The sequence below is a fragment of the Tenrec ecaudatus genome, chromosome 13 (genome assembly GCF_050624435.1).
Source record: "Tenrec ecaudatus isolate mTenEca1 chromosome 13, mTenEca1.hap1, whole genome shotgun sequence".
NCBI classification, from domain to species: domain Eukaryota; kingdom Metazoa; phylum Chordata; class Mammalia; order Afrosoricida; family Tenrecidae; genus Tenrec; species Tenrec ecaudatus.
In genome coordinates this window covers 78,398,963-78,412,875 of record NC_134542.1, presented here as the reverse complement: position 1 = coordinate 78,412,875, position 13,913 = coordinate 78,398,963, and the positions used below count along the sequence as shown (strand labels likewise).

Sequence of the window (13,913 nt, the reverse complement as noted above, 5' to 3'; positions counted from 1 at the left end):
TTTTACACCACGGACTAAGACTTTGGGGCACTTACTCCTCTTCTCTGACTTCTCTCATTTTTTCCCTGGAAAATGAGGGAGTTTGAATTAGATCAATGTTCCTAAGCCATTATTTTATAATTATTATTTATTACCACCTTCCTCAAAGGAGCTTTTTTCCTTAATAACTCTAGAACATGTAATTTTAATACCCTGTACTGTACTGTGAGTGTGGTAAGAATCTCTGTGATTGAAACAGAACCAATGTTGGCCCCTGTTGAGAATGTGTCAATTCAGTGAATCACAAGATTTTTTTCCTGGCTTTAAAACGAGGAGGATGCTCTAGGATTGTGGGACAATGTATTTACTTTCCCAAACAAAAAAAAATAGGTCGCCTGAAATTACATCCACGTCAGCATAATGATCTAGGAGAGTAATTAACTGCAGGCAGGTTTGAGTGTATGGTCCTTATTAACCCCTAAAAGCCTGAACAGGAATTCCAAGTGAAAGTTCATCTTCTCATGTTGTGCAGATTGAGAAAAAATACATATTCTTCTGGTCAACCCCAGGGAGAATCAGGCTGCCTCCTCCTGCCTGGCAAAGCGGAATTGCACTGGCAGGGTACAGGGCGTCTGTGTAATGGCCAGGACAGTTGCTCTTACTGTATCGACAGAGTTCTTTGTCATGCTCCTGCTTTGGCAGGGGGAACGCAGTGATAAAGGAAACACATACGTCAAATGTAATAGCAGAAAGCAAAGAGAAACCGGGACATGCGAGTGGCTATGTGGAGCATTTGTTTTTTAGACCTATGATGTTGTAAGCCTATACCTAATGCTTTTTACACATGCTGAATAACCAGGCTAATTAAAAAGCCCGTACAGCGCTTGTTAAAATCTGTTCAAATTTTTGGGAGCACCTGTTCCAACAGAATGCCCACAGACTTGATAGTTTGGAGCCAAGACACCTGCTACCTTATGTCTCACAGTATGTTCAGTTTTATACTGTTAGCAAAAAAAATAAACACTTTTTGACATTTAGCAATCTTATACAAGTGATATGAAATAATTGGGAAGGAGTGATAATTTAACCCTTCCTGCACTGCTCTGGGAAACCACACCCGTTCTTCTCTGGCAGAAAATAGATTTCCATTATTTCCCCCATGAAGTTCCTGAGGGTTGCGGTTTGCTTTGGGTTTCACTACCCCTAGCCCTGCAGGGTTTTCCGAAGATTCCAGGTATCTTCTCGGTAACAGGGAGCAGGGAATTGTCCAGTGAAAAGTTCGCTGTGAACGTGCTTAGATATCTGCATTGAAGCGATGGCCAATGTACAAGTCAGCTTTTCGGCGAGATCCTTAAGGAAGCACACCACTGTTTTGACCTTGTGGACTATATGAATCCTGAAGTCGAGCTTGACCTCCTTGATTCTGACAGTACTTTGGGTACCATTGAGTGGCTTCCAACTCATAGCAAGCCCCTGAGGGATGTCGCCTGATCCTGCGCCTTCCTCACAGTTGGGGCTATGTTTGACCCTCTATCTTACCAAGCACAATGGCCTTTTCCAAGGACCGTCCCTTCCAAACAGTATGTCCAAACTCTGTGAGACAAAGTCTCACAGCCTCACTTTGAAGGATTGTTCTGTCTGGACTTCCAAAACATTCTTTACCAACCTGATAACAATTCAAAGGGGCCCCTGGTAATGTAATAGGTTACACAGTGGCTGCCCGCGCTGGGCTCAAACATAAGCATGGTGGGGATGGCACAGAGCTGGGCAGTGGCTAGTTCAGTGTACCCAAGGTCGCTATGAGTCAGAACCAACTCGATAGTACCTACCAACAGCGGTATAATTCAAAGCCATCAGTTCTTCTTTGGTCTTTTTTATTCATTGTCTAGGGCCCCTTGGATTACTCAGTGCAGAGTCAGGCGTTCACACCTAGCAGCTGCTCCACAGGAGGAGATGAGGTGATCAGCCCTGTACAATTCTACCACCTCGGAAATGCTCCTGGAGCTAACGTCCTCCATCCTCTAGCGTTGCTCTGAGCCGATTTGACGGCAGTTTGTGATGCGTTGTCCAGCGTTTTGCAGGCTCATGAGGTGACTGAATGTGTCACGGGAAGAGTCAGAGACATAGTGGCCCTAAAAGGGATGTCTCTGCTCTACCCACCTTCAAAGAGGTCTCTCGCCACAGATTTGCCAAAAACTCACCATTTCATTTCTAGACCACTACTTCCAAAGGATCAACAACAGCAACATCAACAACAAAAAATCCCTGACCATTTCAATATAATCCCCATTTATTATGATGTTACCTTTTCATCCAGCTTTGGGGGTTTTATTTTCTTTGTGTTGATGGGCAATTCATATCGAAAGCTGCGGTTGTTGATTTTCAGCAGGAAGAGAATCAAGTCCTCCTGCCTTTCAGCAAGCAAGCTTGTGCCGTCTGCATACTGCACGTTGGTACTCAGTCTTCCTCCGGTCCTGACGCCATCTCCATCTCAGACCATCTCGCCAGCGGGCAGATGGAGTAAGGATAGTGGACAGGTCCCGGACTCAAGCCTTTCCTGACTTTAACCCATGTACTGTGCCACCATTCTGTTCAAACAACTGCCTCTTGGTTCATGAGCAAGTTCTGGATTAGCACAACTAAGGATTCTAGAATTCTCATTCTTCTCAATATGATCCATGCTTTGCCAGGATCCACACCGTCAAATGTCTTTGCATCGTGAAGCAAACCGGAGGCTTGGTTCGGAAGAATAATGGAACAATTTCTAGCTGTTCCTGCCAAGGTACAGATGCAATTACTTTTCATTATCTGCAGCAACTTTTCCTTGTCTATCATATTAGTGATATAATTTTGGAAAGCCCACATTCCTTTGGATGGCCTTTCTCAATGTGGCTCTCTCCCGGTCACTTAGCCAGACATCTCTCTTGCAGACGTCTGGGCACAAACAAGGGAGTGCTTCCAGCCTTGTAGCTGTTAGTGGAAAGATCCCAACTGGTCTTCTGTCAGTTTCTGGAGGCTTGCGTTTTGCTAATGTTTTCAATGTAACTTGCCTTCTTCCTTCAACAGCATCCATTCTTGATGACATGCTATCTCCTGAAATTGTTGACCATCAAGAATTGGTGACCCAGTTCTTCTAACTTCTCTGGTTGCTTCCTGGATCATGATATTTTTACCAGATATGATTTGAATATACATTTACTTTAGAAGGAGAAATACCCATTTTCCATGGCTAAAGTATCTTCATGATCTGGACACTTACATAGGGACATTTGATTATCTCTAAAACATTCAGTTTTATAGTTGATAAACAAGTTTTATGAGGATGATGCTAGAGTAAGTTTTAAGATCTGATACATAATTTATAAATGGTTACCAGTCTACTGATAGTATTTAAGTCCCTTTATGTCTGAAGCTGTTCTTTATTTGTGTTATATCAGATTTGGACACATTGAGTCAACTTGACGTTGAAGAAAGCTGCTTAAATTTTATGCTGTCATATAGTTTAAAACTTAATCCATGCTAATGACACTTCTATTAAGAAAGCTTCCTTTGGTTCACCAGTGCCAATTCTAGAATTATGTCCTAGAGCTAATTTCACACATATAAACAATGACTTCACTGGTAGGATATTTATTTACAGAATTGTCTGGATGCCAAAAGATTTTAGACAGTGTAAGTGTCCATTTCTAGGGAACTCATGGTATATCAGTAAAATAGAATAAGATTTCGTTGTTAAGTGAATGAAGTCTATAGTGATATTAAATAATCTCCAAAATAGTCTGTCAGGTGAAAAAGACAAGGTGTAAGAGCAAACAAATGAATCAGAACACATATATACTTGAAAATACATAGTAATGAAGGCTATCATTGAAATAATATATGATAAATTAATTAAAAAGAGGCTGTATCTAGTGGGGGAAATTAAACAACCGAGACAAAAATATTTACTTTGAACTACAAAAAAAACATTAAAAAATTTAGATATTTGTATTACATTTATATATATCATCAAAATATTTAAGATGCAAATTAAAATAATTTCTTTAAATGTAGCTGAAGGAGAAAATCTAATTCTTTATGGAAGTACTTTAATATAACATATTATCCTAACACACTTCTGAAATTCCAGACGGTTACTTGGTTAACTCCAAATCAGTATTTAACAATATAAATCACAATTTAACGTCTAATTATCATGATGAAAACAGCTTTTGAATGTTGAATGTGTATAGATGTATTCAATACAAGCTGTTTTGACTTTTAACCAACATACCAGAACTGGGAGTGATTTTTGTTGCATAATTAAAAATCAACGAAGAATATATTTTTCTACAATGTTTTTTAAAGACAATGGAAGGCATATTTTTAATGCTTAAGAGAAAAAGTGTTTCGATTTCAGAAAATAAAGGCAGGGTTTTATTTGTATTACAGAGCACACATCTTACCATCTTGTGAAGCATCCCAAATGCAAGGACCACCAAAGTCTATTTCCTAAAATGGGCAAGAACGGAGCCTGTGATGACTTCAGAGTTCGCAACAATGCCACTGGTGCCGTCTGATAGATCCACACAGGGGTGATGATTGGTCTTCCTGGGCAATGTGTTGAACTTGGTGAATTCTCTTCAGAATACCTTTCTTCCTTTCAGGGGAAGGGGGTGCTAGTTTTTCTAATATAACTTTACTACCCTCAAGAGCCCTGTAGCAACCAATTCTTCAAAATCATTGGAAGGATACATGAAAATATTAGTGTAAAATCAAAGCACTGGCTGAATTCATTCCAATTCACAACAACCCCTTATGTTTCAGAGAAGAACAGCACTTCAAAGGGCTCCGATGGCTGTTAGCTTGTGGAAGTCCAAGGACACTGGGTGGGTTTTGCCTGTGTCAAATAGGAAACTGGGTGGATTCAAACCACCAACATTTTGGTTTCTAGCCAAGAGCAAGACTTTTGTGCTACCCAGAGCCCTAAAATATAATGCATTTATTTGAATGTCTTAAAAACACACAGAAAGGTGATGAGAGTTATCATAAGGAGTCAATTCTGTTGAAAGGATAACAGTCTTTAATAGAAGAGGATGAAGATGGTCTATGAGAGAAGACATCGTGAAACCAACAATTACATCAAGTCAGCCACACAACTTCCTTGTTCAGTGCCAGATTGACCTTATCACTCACACGACCACCTCCTACAAATAGTTAGGGAGAATTAGTTGTTAGTGATGCTTATCAAATGTTTGGAGGGAGGGGGATTCCATTCTCCCCCATGTTGGAATTGCATTTCCTGGTCCCTTTCTGGGAGGAGACCATGCATCCAGTTGGAGCAGGTACACTGTAAGAAGTAATGTGTGATACCTCTGGGTCAGACCACGTACTTGCTCTGAACCCTTGTGAGACCTTTAAGAGCTCTTTCCCTGTACCTTTCAAACCCAAGCCCAAACTCGCTGCTATGAACTCGATTCTAGCAGGACCTAGTAGAACTGCTCCTGAGTTTCCTAGACTGCAAACCTTGATGGAAGCAAACCCATTCCTCTTTCTCCCTCTGTCTAGACCAGCAATTGTCTTAATAGCAGCTGGCCCGTATACTGGGTCCCAAAGTAAAGACATTTGAAGCAGAGCCCCAGTCCAATCCAGTGCACAAGCAAAAAACATACCTATGTTGTTCTGTGCTTCCAATTCTGGGATTGTTTTTACTACAGGATAGCCCAACTTCTCTTTACCGATGCACATGGGAGACACACTACAGGTGTCTGAGATGACTCAGAGTAGCCTCCAGGCTTACAAAGCTACTAATGAGCACGAGATTATCAAAACTGTAAGCCTGATCCCCTCCGGTCTCATCAAATGTGTTTCACTTTCTCATTAAGACCTTTTTGAAACACAGATTTTGACTAAATCTTCGGAAGGTGTTAGAATTGTCCAATTTGGAGACTACAAAAATAAGACCTAATTCATTCTCTCTCTCTCTCTCTCTCTCTCTCTGTGTCTCTCTCTGTCTCTCAATCTCTCTCTCTCTGTCTCTCTCTCTCTCATTCTCTCTCTCTTTCTCTCAATCTCTCTCTCTCTGTCTCTCTCTCTCTCTCATTCTCTCTCTCTCTCTCTTTCTCTCTCTCTCTGTCTCTCTCTCTCTCAATCTCTCTCTCTCTTTCTCTCTCTCTCTCTCTCTCTTTCTCTCTCTCTCTCTGTCTCTCTCTCTCAATCTCTCTCTCTCTTTCTCTCTCTCTCTCTCTCAATCTCTCTCTCTCTCAATCTCTCTCTCTCTCAATCTCTCTCTCTGTCTCTCTCTCTCTCTCAATCTCTCTCTCTGTCTCTCTCTGTCTCTCTCTCTCAATCTCTCTCTCTCAATCTCTCTCTCTCTCAATCTCTCTCTCTGTCTCTCTCTCTCTCTCAATCTCTCTCTCTGTCTCTCTCTCTGTCTCTGTCTCTCTCTCTCAATCTCTCTCTCTCTCTCAATCTCTGTCTCTCTCAATCTCTCTCTTCTCTCTCTCTCTCTCTGTCTCTCTCTCTCTCTCTCTCTCTCTCTGTCTCTCTCTCTGTCTCTCTCTCTGTGTCTCTCTCAATCTCTCTCTCTCTCAATCTCTCTCTCTGTCTCTCTCTCTGTCTCTCTCTCTCTGTCTCTCTCAATCTCTCTCTCCTCTCTCTCTCTCTGTCTCTGTCTCTCTCTGTCTCTCTCTCTCTCTCTCTCTCTCTCTCTCTCTCTCTCTCTCTCTCTCTCTCTCTCTCTCCCTTCCTCCTCCCTCCCTCCCTCCCTTCCTATCTCTCTCTTGATCCTTTTTTCATATACTTTGAGGAGGATTATATGTGTATATATATATGAAAAGTGATATCTAAACAACTTAGCACAGCAAGCTATTTTATTTAAGTACTAGGCAGAAGCTCATGGAAAGCGTTGCTAAAATTCTTGGCACTCTGAATTGCTTACATTGACCTCATGGAAGAGAAGCCATCACATGGCGATGGAGTAAACTGTTATAAGCAGAGAAAATCATGGAAAAGATAGAGTTTGATATATCCTACATGGCAGTATCACTTTACAGCTGGGGCACTTTTTTCAATCTGACCTTTCGTGGGCGCTCTATCTTACATATGGCTGGGTTTGAGTGGGCTTTTTTGCATCCTGTAAATTTTCTTGGAAAAGTTCTCTCCTTCCCCTCTTATTGGCATAAAGGTAAGGCTCAGCAAGTATAAGAACCTAAGCTGTTAACGAGCTCAGAGGTAGTAACAGTCCAGATTCCAAATCAAGTTTTCTAAGCGCAGGGAATTTTCTCCTCCTCTGCTTCATGTAAACGGAGACAAGAGAAAGCCAAAGCCCACAAAACAATCTGCCCATAGTCAGAGGAAGCTTCCTGGAAGAAGTGAAATGGGTGTACATCCTTGTCACTACACATCCATGTGTCTGTCTTCCTAATAGCTGGTGATGACCTTTGTATCTTCAGCACTGAACAAAGATTCACTATGGAAGTGCACAGTAAATGTTTCTGGAATGAGTGAACAAATGCACTGAACACTTCCAAATATGCATTGAAGTTTCATTTTTAAGAGACATGCATATTTAATTCCTGAACTCATATACCAGGACTCGACACCAGATTCAGCCTTAAAATGTGCAGTATCCAAGGCAACAGTACAAATTGGGGCCACATAGCATATGCCTAAATTACTTAAAAATTAGAAACCAGGCGACCAAATGGGTAGATAAAATGTGTTCTATTCTTCCACTTTGATAAATATGTCTTTATAATGATACTTTTAGAATAGTTTGTAAGTCTACGGTTGTAATCTTACATAGCACAAAGGCCGGTGACGGGGTAGGTCCGATTTACTTCGGCGGCTCAATGGTGTGGTGTCATCGGGACGCTGCAGGAACCTTGGAGCCCTCCACCTCTCCGCTGTGGAACTCCGTGGGCCAGGTTGGAAGGTGGCTGCAAGAATCCAGGAGGAGATCCAGCAAATGGGAATTTTCCTCCTTCCTTTACTTTTATTTTAAGCTGTGATTTTTCTCTGAAATTTGAAAAATATCAAATATGGTTAAATTTAATTACTTACATGTATGTATGTTATAAGTCAATGGTGCTAAGATTAAAGATAAAGTAAAGACACAATTTACAAGTTATCTATTTTGATTGTTTTATTATTGTTGCTTTCATTTTATTAGAATCACTAATTGTGTTGTTATCATCAAGACTTTCATGTAATTTGTGCTCCATTGGCAGTTTTACCAAATTGGACAAGATTCCTTGATTAATTCTAGTTTTTTAAGTAGATTTTTTTCTAACTTTATTTGGGAGAAAGTTTGCTCTCCTGAGGCAACAGCAAATGGAATCATTAAATTGGTAATGTAATATTAGATTTGGAAATGAGTATGATATACATATTTTGCTCAAACATTATAATAGGGTGATACATGATAAATTATTATTGTGGAAAATAGTATAACATATTCTTATCATCATGTGTATAGCTATCATTTACATTATAATTTATCACCCCTTATAGCAATATCTAGATCCACAGAGTACAGCAAAGAATCTATGTACTTCATGAATATTAAGTTTTGATCTACATATATACTAATTTACCAGTAATATGCTTTATTTATTGTTTCAGAATGCAATACAGCCATGTGCACCTGTTCCAAATATTATACTAATTTACAGGTATCCCTGGAACAATAAATTGGAGCTACAAGAGGCAAGAAAATAGACACTTGGTACTACATGTCAACTTCATCATGCAAGAAATTATTGCAGTCGGTGCTCACTGAGAGACAAGTTAATTTATATTTTCTCTTTCCTTAAGTGCTTCGACTGCTCACATTCTCCCCTCTGAAGACTGATGGATCTGCAGCACCAATAGTGACACAAACCACGGGCCTTCATGCCACCACACAGCTGACCTGTTTTGAAAGCATCGCACAGGAGATGTATGGAAGCACTTGCTTGGGGCGTGAAGGGTGTTGGTCATGAGAATGAGTGTCCAGGATGTCTGGATGACAGGAACACTGTGTGCTCCGTTTGTGTGGGATGTGAGAGCTCTGTAAATCATGGGGCCTGGGTCCAAGGGCCCACTTGCACGTGCAAAGAGCTGGCTTTCTGAAGCTCGATGGTAGCAGTGCTGAGGGACATTTTTAAAGGGACTGAATCCCTTCTGTAAACTCTTCCGTAGAGACTGGCCCAGGCTCCTTTGCACTTGACCGGTTCGTTCATTAGCCACAGCTAAGGGAATATAAGAAAGGAAAAGCAATAACACTATTACTTAACACTTACTATGCTCTCGAGTAAGGAGCCTTACTGGCGTAGTGCTTGCACGTTGGGCTGCTAACTGCAAGGTCAGAGTTTCAAAACCACCAGCAGCTCATCAGGAACAAGATGGGCTTTCCACACCTGAAAGGAAAGTCACAGGGCAGTTGTCCCTGTCCTTTAGGGTCATGATGCGTTGTCATCGACTTGACAGCAGTGAGTTGGCTTTTGATCTTTATATTCTCCAGCATTGATACAAGCATTCTGCATGCATGGATTTATTTAATGCTGTCAAGAACCAATGATAATCATCTATTAAGTGTTCCCCTCTTCATAGATGATAAAATTGAGACCCAGAAAGGTTAATAACTTGCCTGACATCGCATCCCTGCTAAGTGGTAGATCTTTTTATTCCATGACTTGCCCCCTTCATCAGTTAATTTTTATTTGCTTTTTGATCACATTAAGCAGTTTATCAACCAGAGGAAAATGATAGCATAGTGTTTAAACTGCTCGGTTTCAAATCCTGGTTTTGCCACATAATATCTGTGTAACCTCAGCAATCACAGTCTCAAGGTCATCACACCAACCGCGTAGGGTTCATGTGAGGACTATACCTAACATGCAGGTATAGTTCACGTACAGCACCTGTAACACAAGTGCCATGCAAATATTCGCTTTCGTTGTTGCTCTGATCAGTGTGCGTGATTCGTTTTCAGAGATCTCCAATAAGGATAAAAGTAGATCTTGCTCAGGGTTTCTTATGATAATTAGAAACATTCTCAAAACAATGCCTAGCAGAGTAAACGCTGCGTTTGCTAATTGCATCATCTACTTTGTTACCGTTGCCAACATGACTATGGAAGAGGTGGTATCTGCCCATTCTAACAGATGAGAAAAATCCTCCCATTTCCTTCCCCCCAAAACAAAGACTCAGCTTAATATAATAGCTGGTCACTGCTTTTAAAAAGTACTTCATTTTAGGTGAAAAGTCACACAGCCACGCCCACTCCAATTCCACAATTTGTGGACATCCTGGTCAGTGACATTGGTTACATTCTTCCCCTTGTGAGCATTCTTATTACTTCTGTTCTAGTTGGTTCTCTGCCATTAACTTACACTCTCTGCCCTCCAATCCTCGCCTCCAGGCTTTAAAATAGCAGCAGACTACGTGGTTTTACATAGAAAAATATGTATATTCTTAAGGGACCTGGTACTCAAGGGTGGCAATCTTTACTTTGATGTGACCCGGTCAGTGAAGACTTCAGAGGACAGTGAAACTCCCCGGTTTGAAGAAGAACTCAGGGGCATACATCCCAGTGGAGTGCATCTCACCCTCTCTTTTGACTGTAGCATCCCGGAGCTGGACACAGGCTCCCAGCAATGACAAATGTCCGCTGTAGAAGTGTAAGCAGATTGTTCAGCAGAGCTGTGTTGACTTCAAACAGGTCCCATGCTATCTCCCTGGGCAAGATGGTCTTACCATGCCTGATTGGGCCAGTGTTGGATTGTTAGCCTTAAAGTGGGAGTATCGAGCCCACTCAGCCTCCTCCAGAGGGAGATGAGGCTATCTGGTCCCATGAAGATTTACACCTTAAATAAAAACGTTTACAGCCATGGAAACACTGTCTGGAGTTGCTATGAGGGAGAACCAACTTGACGGTAATGGGCTTGGGCATTTTTTATCTCGACCACCCCGATTAAGAATCATTTCTACAATGCTGAGTGAAATTACCCCAGTTTTAACCTATATCATCTCACTTAGATGACACATCTAGAATAAGCAAATGTGTAGAGAGCCAGTTTTACTAATGATTAATAGGGGCCAGGGGAAAGGGAAAAGACAGTCACTGAGCTTCTGTTTATGATGAGGAGGAATTTGGCAACAGTAACTGGTGATAATCACACAAAAAGATCAATGGAACTGATATCACTTATTGTACACATGACAAATGCTGAATTGGTAAATGCTGTATTACATATGTTTAAAATCATTTTTTAAAATCACTGATCTAGATGTAACTTGATAGATATTTCAGGAGAGTAGTATGGTCCAACTGAGTTTGCCTTTCCAATAATTTTGTCTTTTTTCCTTGAAATTTAAAATGACTTCATAGTAGGTCTCTTCATTTTTCCTGTGTCTGCAAGTGCAGGGAGAATTGGCGTATTCAGCATTCTGCCGGCGCGATCCCCTGTGACTCCAGCATTCTTCTTTGTCTTCTCTGCACTCTCAGTCCCACTTGCTTATCTCCCACTTATCCTTCATGTCGGTTCAGGCATCTCGTCCTAGTTATGTTTTTGTTTTTTGTTTCTGATTCCTTTCTTTGAGGAAACCACAATTCTTTCTCTTTTTTACCTTGACAAATGCACTCAGTATCTGTTTAGCATGATGGTACCCATTAATCCCATTGTGAAGGTTTGGGTCTTTTTTTTTTTTAATTATTTATTGGGGGCTTGTACAATGCTTCTCACAATCCACACATAGATCCATTGTGTCAAGCACATTTGTACATTTGTTGCCATCATCATTCTCAAAACATATGCTTTCTACTTGAGCCCTTGGTACCAGCTCCTCATTTTCCCCTCCCTCCCGCCCTCCTCCCTCACAAACCCTTGATAACTTATAAATTATTTTATTTTGTCATGTTTTAAACTGACCGATGTCTCCCTTCACTCACTTTTCAGTTGTCCATCCCCCAGGGACAGGGTTATATGTAGATCCTTGGTTGCCCCTTTCTACCGCAACTTCCCTCTACCCTCCCCATATCGCCACTCTCACCACTGGTCCTGAAGGGTTCATCTGGCCTGGATTCCCTGTGTTTCCACTTCTTATCTGTACCAGTGTACATTCTTTGGTCTAGCAGGAGTTGTAAGGTAGAATTGTGATCATGATAGTGGTGGGGGAGGAAGCATTTAGGAACTAGAGAAAAGTTGTATGTTTCATCATAGCTAAGCCACTACCTGACTGACTCGTCTTCTCCCATGACCCTTTTGTAAGGGGATGTCCAGTTCCCTGCCGATGGGCTTTGGGTCCCCACTCCACATTCCCCCTCATTCACAATGATATAATTTTTTTGTCCTTTGATGCCTGATACCTGATCCCTTTGACACCTCGTGATCACACAGGCTGGTGTGCTTCTTCCATGTGGGCTTTGTTGTTTCTGAGCTAGATGGCCGCTTGTTCACCTTCAAGCCTTTAAGATCCCAGATGCTATATCTTTTGATAGCCGGGCACCATCAGCTTTCTTCACCACATTTTCTTATGCACCCACTTTGTCTTCAGTGTTCGAAAACCACAGTTCTTAAGTTGAGTAGTTCTGTATCTTTTATCTTATGATCCTGGTTCTTTTTTTGTTTCTTCCTCTGAATTCTGGGAAATTTTTCAATCTGCTCTGTACAGCACTGATTGCCTTCTTTTGCATGATCCCTATTGAAATACAGATTTCAATTATCTTATTACATTGATAATGTATTATGCTTTATGTCTCCTGTCCCATTTTTATCATTCTTTCCTTATTCATTCAATAAATCATTATTTCATTACTATGTGTTATGTAATTTTATTATTTTATTACTATGTGTTACATACTGTGATTCAAAAAGAAAAAAAAATATATATATATGTACCAAGAAGAAGACAAGTATAGTAGCTCTCTTAACAGAGTTAATGCATAATCAGACCACTGATAATGCAACTTCTATAGAGCCATGCTTTGGTTAGTGTGCTCCACTGCTAACCTAAAGTTGGAAGTGTCCATTTATCCAGAATACCCTTGGAAGAAACACTTCACAATATACTTCTGGAAATCAGTCACGGAAAACTTTATGGAGAACACGTCTACTCTGATATCCATGAGGTCACAAGATATTGACAAGTGAGAGAATGAGGTGGGAATCCATATCTGAACGGAGAAGGAAGAAGACATAAGAAATGGAAGGGAGAGGTGCCGCGGCTTCGGTAGCGAGCTCTCGCTGAGCTTGAGCCGCTCTAACCCCTCCCCCAGGACCGTCGAAGTCGGCTAGTCCACGTGCGACTGAAAGGCCGTGATCAAAAATGCCTACACGTCGGAGGAGATGCAACGAGACTCGGTGGACTGCGCGACTCAGGCGCTGGAGAAATACAACATAGAGAAGGACATTGCGGCCCCCATCAAGATGAGTTTGACAAGAAGTACAATCCCACTTGGCACTGCATTGTGGGCAGAAACTTTGGTAGTTATGTGACACATGAAACTAAGCACTTCATTTACTTCTACCTGGGCCAAGTGGCCATCCTTCTGTTGGAATCTGGTTAAAGCATGGATTGTGCCCACACACCCGGGGATCCATCCAAAACCAAGGACTGCCGTCTAAACTCCAAATACCAGAGACTGGACTCTTCAGCCTTGCTAAGGGAACACCTCCACCTTTGAACCTTTTTGTGTTGTTTGGTACAGGACCTCCTCTGTACTCCTTTGTGGTTATAAAGCAATTAGCAAAACAGAAAAAAAATGGAAGGGAGGAAAGTGGAACTTATCTGGGGGTATTGGTGAGGTCAAAGGACAGCTGTGGGGCGAGCAGCCTAGAGTGAAGTTTGAAAGGCAGTCTGACTATGGTCAGAAATTAATCAACAGTATAGATTGGAATTCAGTGTATCAGAAGTGAGTAGTTATGGATTACAACATCAGTGTAATTCACACAGGGAGAGGTGGGTGTTTG

General features: G+C 41.3%; 1 pseudogene; it reads left to right on the top strand.

The window, feature by feature from the left end:
* Positions 1-5,698: 5,698 nt before the first annotated feature.
* Positions 5,699-13,510, top strand: LOC142424015 (dynein light chain 1, cytoplasmic pseudogene; annotated as a pseudogene).
* The last annotated feature ends 403 nt before the right edge of the window (positions 13,511-13,913 follow it).